This window comes from Chiloscyllium plagiosum, unplaced genomic scaffold (assembly GCF_037043375.1).
Source record: "Chiloscyllium plagiosum isolate Xiang-an unplaced genomic scaffold, Cpla_swu_hap1 HiC_scaffold_10, whole genome shotgun sequence".
Lineage (NCBI taxonomy): Eukaryota > Metazoa > Chordata > Chondrichthyes > Orectolobiformes > Hemiscylliidae > Chiloscyllium > Chiloscyllium plagiosum.
In genome coordinates, this window is record NW_028270148.1 from 118,842,754 (window position 1) to 118,848,753 (window position 6,000).

The window sequence follows — 6,000 nt, forward strand, 5'->3', positions numbered from 1 at the left end:
ACAAATTTTAAAGGGAGTGAATGGGGAGGAACTACATAAGATGAAGATTAGCAAGCGACAGTAGTTAGATCTGAGGAGCTAAATGGGCTGTTTTTATGCTGGAATATTTGTGATTCATCTGATTTCTGCTAAGCAACTTGAAAGAGGAAATGCAACTGATTGTTGGCTCCTGTGCTTAGTGAAGATTGGAATGGTTGTAGCATTTTGATATTACTGCAGCAGAGATGAATACAGTGTTTGAAGGTGGGGGGCAGTTACCAAAATAGGGCAGGACAGGTTGCATTTGGGTAAGGTGTGGTCAGTTGGTCTGGGACATGGAGGTGGGTAGTTGGGTTGGTCATTTAGGGGAGAGGTGAGATGGTTGGATTGTTTGGAGAATGTGGTCAGGTTGATGGCTGTCTGAAGGGTCAGAGAACTGGTGGGCAGGGGTGTCACTTGTGAAGTTACTTAAATGTTGGACCAGGCTAAAGCTGTTACTATCTTTAATCTCCATCTCTCATGGAGGCTTCTTGGAATCAGGAGAATCTTGCATCAGAATTTTAAAATTTTCTGGCAAGGTGGAATATAGCGTGCAATTCTGGTCTCCTTCCTATTGGAAAAATGTTGTGAAACTTGAAACGGTTCAGAAAAGATTTACAAGGATGTTGCCAGGGTTGGAGGATTTGAGCTATAGGGAGAGGTTGAACAGGCTGGGGCTATTTTCCCTGGAGCGTCGGAGGCTGAGGGGTGATCTTATAGAGGTTTATAAAATCATAAGGGGCATGGATAGGATAAATAGACGAAGTCTTTTCCCTGGGGTCGGGGAGTCCAGAACTAGAGAGCATAGGTTTAGGGTGAGAAGGGAAGGATATAAAAGAGGCCCAAGGGGCAACTTTTTCAAGCAGAGGGTGGTACGTGTATGGAATGAGCTGCCAGAGGAAGTGGTGGAGGCTGGTATAATTGCAACATTTAAAAGGCATCTGGATGGGTATATGAATGGGAAGGGTTAGGAGGGATATGGGCCAGGTGCTGGCAAGTGGGACTAGATTGGGTTGGGATATCTGGTTTACAGTTCTACAAGTCCCTAGTTGCCCTACTATAGAAAAGATAGAGGCTTTGGAGAAGGTGCAAAGAAGGTTTACCAGGATGCTGTCTGGACTGAAGGGCTTGTCTTATGAAGAAAGGTTGAATAAGCTAGGATTTTTCTCTCTGGAGAGAAGGAGGAACGGAGGTGACCTGATCGAGGTATACAAGATAATGAGTGGAATAGATAGTCAATAACCAGAGACTTTTCCCCAGGGCAGGATTGACTGGGACGAGGGGTCATAGTTTTCAGATATTAGGAGAAAAGTATAGAGGAGACATCAGAGGTAGGTAATTTACGCACAGAGTTGTGAATGCATGGAATGCATTGCCAAAATGCAAGGAAACAGAAACAAACTTGCAAAATAGATTAATAAATGACATTCAGTGTTCACACTACAAATTAAGGGGTAGTTGAATCCGCTAGGAAGAATTAGGAGACAGTTTCCTCTTTGTAAAATGAGAATCTGAGAGATAGAGGAGCAGGGATTGGGAATTCAGATAATACCTTCAGTATTTCAAAGGATTTCTAACCTAGAATTTTGTGTTGAGATTCTGGAGCAGAGTTCTAATTCCGAGGTTTGAGTGCCACAAGCTGATCCACGGTTGATACCTTGCACAGGCTGGCATTACGGACTAAGAATTTCTATTAAACTGAATGACTAACTTGGAAATAGTCATTTTGGAAGTGATTGTTTAAGTCTTAGTTGATAACATTTAGTTTAGAAAAAGAGTAGCATTGGGAAGAGATTTCTGTCACCTCTAAAGCTGATTTCAAGTTATTACTGCCCTCTCTTGAATTTGCACAGAATTCGAAAATTGATGGGAACTTGTATTATGCACTGAGAACAAAATAAATAAGGGAGGCAGAATACCATACATCCCACAGAGGCTGCTCCACCATTTAATATGATCGTGACTGATCTTGGGATTCAGCTCCACTTTTCTGCCTGCGCTTGTATATCTTGATTCTCCGAAATTCCATAGTCAGATGAGTAAGTAATTCCATCGTAGTTTTTCAAAGCACCACCAGGTGTTCTTTCTTGTTTTAACCAAATTTTGTTTTTCAACCAAGACCACCATAAGTGATTGTGAATATTTATTTCATTTACTTTTTATAAGATCATGCCCTGCACAACTGGGTACAATCTATGCCTAGATAAAAGTGACCAATTTAAAAAGAATTATTTGATGCCTGCTGACATCCTGAGGATGTGCAATATACTTTCTAAATGCAAATTCGTTGTTAAAACTGTGTAGAGAAGGTGCTATTGATTATTATAGAGTCATAGAGATGTACGGCACGGAAACAGACCCTTCAGTACAATTTGTCCATGCCGACCAGATATCCCAACACAATCAATCCCGCCTGCCAGCTCCTGGTCCATATCCCTCCAAACTCTTCTTATTCATATACCCATCCAGATGCCTTTTACATGTTCCAATTGTACTAGCCTCCACTACTTCCTCTGGCAGCTCATTCCATACACGTACCACCCTCTGCGTGGAAAAGTTGCCCCTTGGGTCTCTTTTATGTCTTTCCCTTCTCACCCTAAACATATGCCCTCTAGTTCTGGACTCCCCCACCCTGGGGAAAAGACTTTGTCTATTTATCCTATCCATGCTGCTCATGATTTTATAAATCTCTGTAAGGCCGCCCCTCAGCCTCCAATATCCAGGGCAAACAGCCTTAGACTGTTCAACCTCTCCCTCCAGCTCAAATCCTCCAATCCTGGCAAAATGCTTGTAAATCTTATCTGGACCCTTTCAAGTTTCACAACATTTTTCCAGTAGGAAGGAGAGCAGAATTGCATGCAGTATTCTAACGGTGGCCTCACCAATGTCCTGTACAGCTGCAACATGACCTCCCAACTCCTGTACTCAATATACTGACCAATAGAGGAAAACATACCAAACACCTTCTTCACTATTCTATCTGCATGTGACTCCACTTTCAAGGAGCTATGAACCTGCACTCCAAGGTCTCTTTGTTCAGCAACACTCCCTAGGACTTTACCATTAACTGTATAAGTCCTGCTAAGATTAGCTCCCCCAAATGCAGCATCTCACATTTATCTAAATTAAACTCCATCTGACACTTCACAGCCCATTGGCCCATCTGATCAAGAATCCGTTGTAACCCGAGTTAACCTTCTTCGCTGTCCACTACACCTCCAATTCTGGTGTCATCTGCAAACTTACTAACTATACCTCTTACACTCCCATCCAAATCATTTATATAAATGATGAAAAGTAGTGGACCCAGCACCGATCCTTGTGGCACTCCACTGGTCTCACTTTGTTGATATGTTTCAGAAATTAAAGTTCAAATGTATAGAATCTACATTTACGATTACTTTTATTTCCAAAATGTTTTAGTTCATGATGTGTTATTTATTAATTCCTGTCAATTCCTGTCAATCAATTAGGTGTGAGGATCCAACTAGAGGCATAGGAAACAAGGGAATTCTGGAGAAAAAGGACCATTGAAGGTTGTCAGATTTTCTGCTGTGATTCAGCAGTGGATATAGGCCTTGACAGTCTGTTATATCATTAAAATATCATGGCCAAAGTCGCAAGTGTGGGAAGAAATATTGACTGTAGCAGTCCACCAAATGAGTTCGGTGACATCATCAGATGGAGATCAGGTATGTTATTAAAAATATTCTAGAGAATCTGAGAATGTTGGCTTTTTCTTTATTTGGTTATACATAGCAAAATGCAATATATTTATGTCTGAGTGTATATCGCTTGAGACTAGTTAGTTAACTTAGGACCATATGGCCAGATGTGGATGATGGCGAATTACCTTGTTTTACCTTGTCTCTCTCTCTCTCTCTCTCTCATTCTGTCTCTCTCTCTCGTTCTGTTTCTCTCTCTCTCAGTCCCCCCTCTCTCTCGGTCCCCCTCTCTCTCGGGTCCCCCTCTCTCTCGGTCCCCCCTCTCTCTCGGTCCCCCTCTCTCTCGGTCTCTCTCTCTCGTTCTCTCTCTCGTGTTCTGTCTCTCATGTTCTCTCGCTCCCTGTCTCTCTCATTCTCTCTGTCTCATTCTCCCCCTCTCTCTGTCCCGTTTCTCCCCCCCCCCTGGTCTCTCCCCCATCTGTCTCGTTCCCTTTCTTTCCCTCTGTCTTGTTCCCTCCCCCCGTCTCGTTCCCCCCCTCCCCCCCCGTCTTCGTTCCCTCCCCCCTCCCCCCGTCTCGTTCCCCCCTCCCCCCGTCTCGTTCCCCCCCTCCCCCCGTCTCGTTCCCGCTCTCTCTCTCTCTCTCTCTCTCTCTCTCTCTCGTCTCGTTCTCTCTCTCTCTTGTCTCGTTCCCCCTCTCTCTCTCTCTCTCTCTCTCTCTCTCTCTCTCGTCTCGTTCCCCCCCTCTCTCTCTCTCTCTCTCTCTCTCTCTCTCTCTCTCGTCCTCGTTCCCCCCCTCTCTCTCTCTCTCTCTCTCTCTCTTGTCTCGTTCCCCCTCTCTCTCTCTCTCTCTCTCGTCTCGTTCCCCCCTCTCACTCTCTCTCTCTCTCTCTCGTCTCGTTCCCCCTCTCTCTCTTTCTCTCTCTCTCTTGTCTCGTTCCCCCTCACTCTCTCTCTCTCTCTCTCTCTCTCTTGTCTCGTTCCCCCCCTCTCTCTCTCTCTCTCTCTCTCTCGTCTCATTCCCTCTCTCTCTCTCTCTCTCTCTCTCCTCTCTCTCTCTCTCTCCTCTCTCTCTTGTCTCGTTCCCCTCTCTCTCTCTCTCTCTTTTGTCTCGTTCCCCCCTCTCTCTCTCTCTCTCTCGTCTCGTTCTCTCTCTCTCTCTCTCTCTCTCTTGTCTCGTTCTCCTCTCTCTCTCTCTCTCTTGTCTCGTTCCCTCTCTCTCTCTCTCTCGTCTCGTTCCCTCTCTCTCTCTCTTGCCTCGTTCCCTCTCTCTCTCTCTCTCTCTCTCTCTCTCTCTCTCTTGTCTCGTTCCCCCCCTCTCTCTCTCTCTCTCTTTCTCTTGTCTCGTTCCCCCTCTCTCTCTCTCTCTCTCTCTCTCTCTCTCTCTCTCTCTCTCTCTCTCTCTCTCTCTCTCTCTCTCGTCTCGTCCCTCTCTCTCTCTCTCTCTCTTGTCTCGTTCCCTCTCCTCTCTTGTCTCGTTCCCTCTCTCTCTTGTCTCGTTCCCTCTCTCTCTCGTCTCGTTCCCTCTCTCTCTCTCTTGTCCTCTCTCTCTCTCTCTCTCTCTCTCTCTCTCTCTCGCTCTCTCTCTCGTCTCGTTCCCTCTCTCTCTCTCTCTCTCTTGTCTCGTTCCCTCTCTCTCTCTCTCTCTTCTTGTCTCGTTCCCTCTCTCTCACTCTCTCTCTCTCTCTCTCTCTCTCTCTCTTGTCTCGTTCCCTCTCTCTCTCTCTCTCTCTCTCTCTTGTCTCGTTCTCTCTCTCTCTCTCTCTCTCTCTCTCTCTCTCGTCTCGTTCCCTCTCTCTCTCTCTCTCTCTCTTGTCTCGTTCCCTCTCTCTCTCTTTCTTTCTTGTCTCGTTCCCTCTCTCTCACTCTCTCTCTCTCTCTCTCTCTCTCTCTCTTGTCTCGTTCCCTCTCTCTCTCTCTCTCTCTTGTCTCGTTCTCTCTCTCTCTCTCTCTCTCTCTCTCTCTCTCTCTCTCTCTCTCTCTCTCTCACTCGTCTCGTTCCCTCTCTCTCTCTCTCTCTCTTGTCTCGTTCCCTCTCTCTCTCTCTCTCTCTTGTCTCGTTCCTTCTCTCTCTCTCTCTCTCTCTCGTCTCGTTCTCTCTCTCTCTTGTCTCATTCTCTCTCTCTCTCTCTCTTGTCTCGTTCTCTCTCTCTCTCTCTCTCTCTCTCTCTCTCTTGTCTCGTTCCTCTCTCTCTCTCTTGTCTCGTCCCCCTCTCTCTCTCTCTTGTCTCGTTCCCTCTCTCTCTTCTCTCTCTCTTGTCTCGTTCCCTCTCTCTCTCTCTCTCTCTCTTGTCTCGTTCCTCTCTCTCTCTGTCTCGT

At 46.0% G+C, this 6,000-nt stretch overlaps 1 long non-coding RNA gene across 1 annotated transcript in view; it reads left to right on the forward strand.

Moving 5' to 3' along the window:
* The window catches only part of LOC148149070 (uncharacterized), a 40,450-nt gene that overhangs the window by 23,926 nt on the left and 10,524 nt on the right, over window positions 1-6,000 (forward strand). Inside the window, exons 2-3 of the long non-coding RNA XR_015758548.1 lie at window positions 1,872-2,057; window positions 3,492-3,710. This is a non-coding gene — a long non-coding RNA (uncharacterized LOC148149070). The remainder of the gene's footprint in view (window positions 1-1,871; window positions 2,058-3,491; window positions 3,711-6,000) is intronic.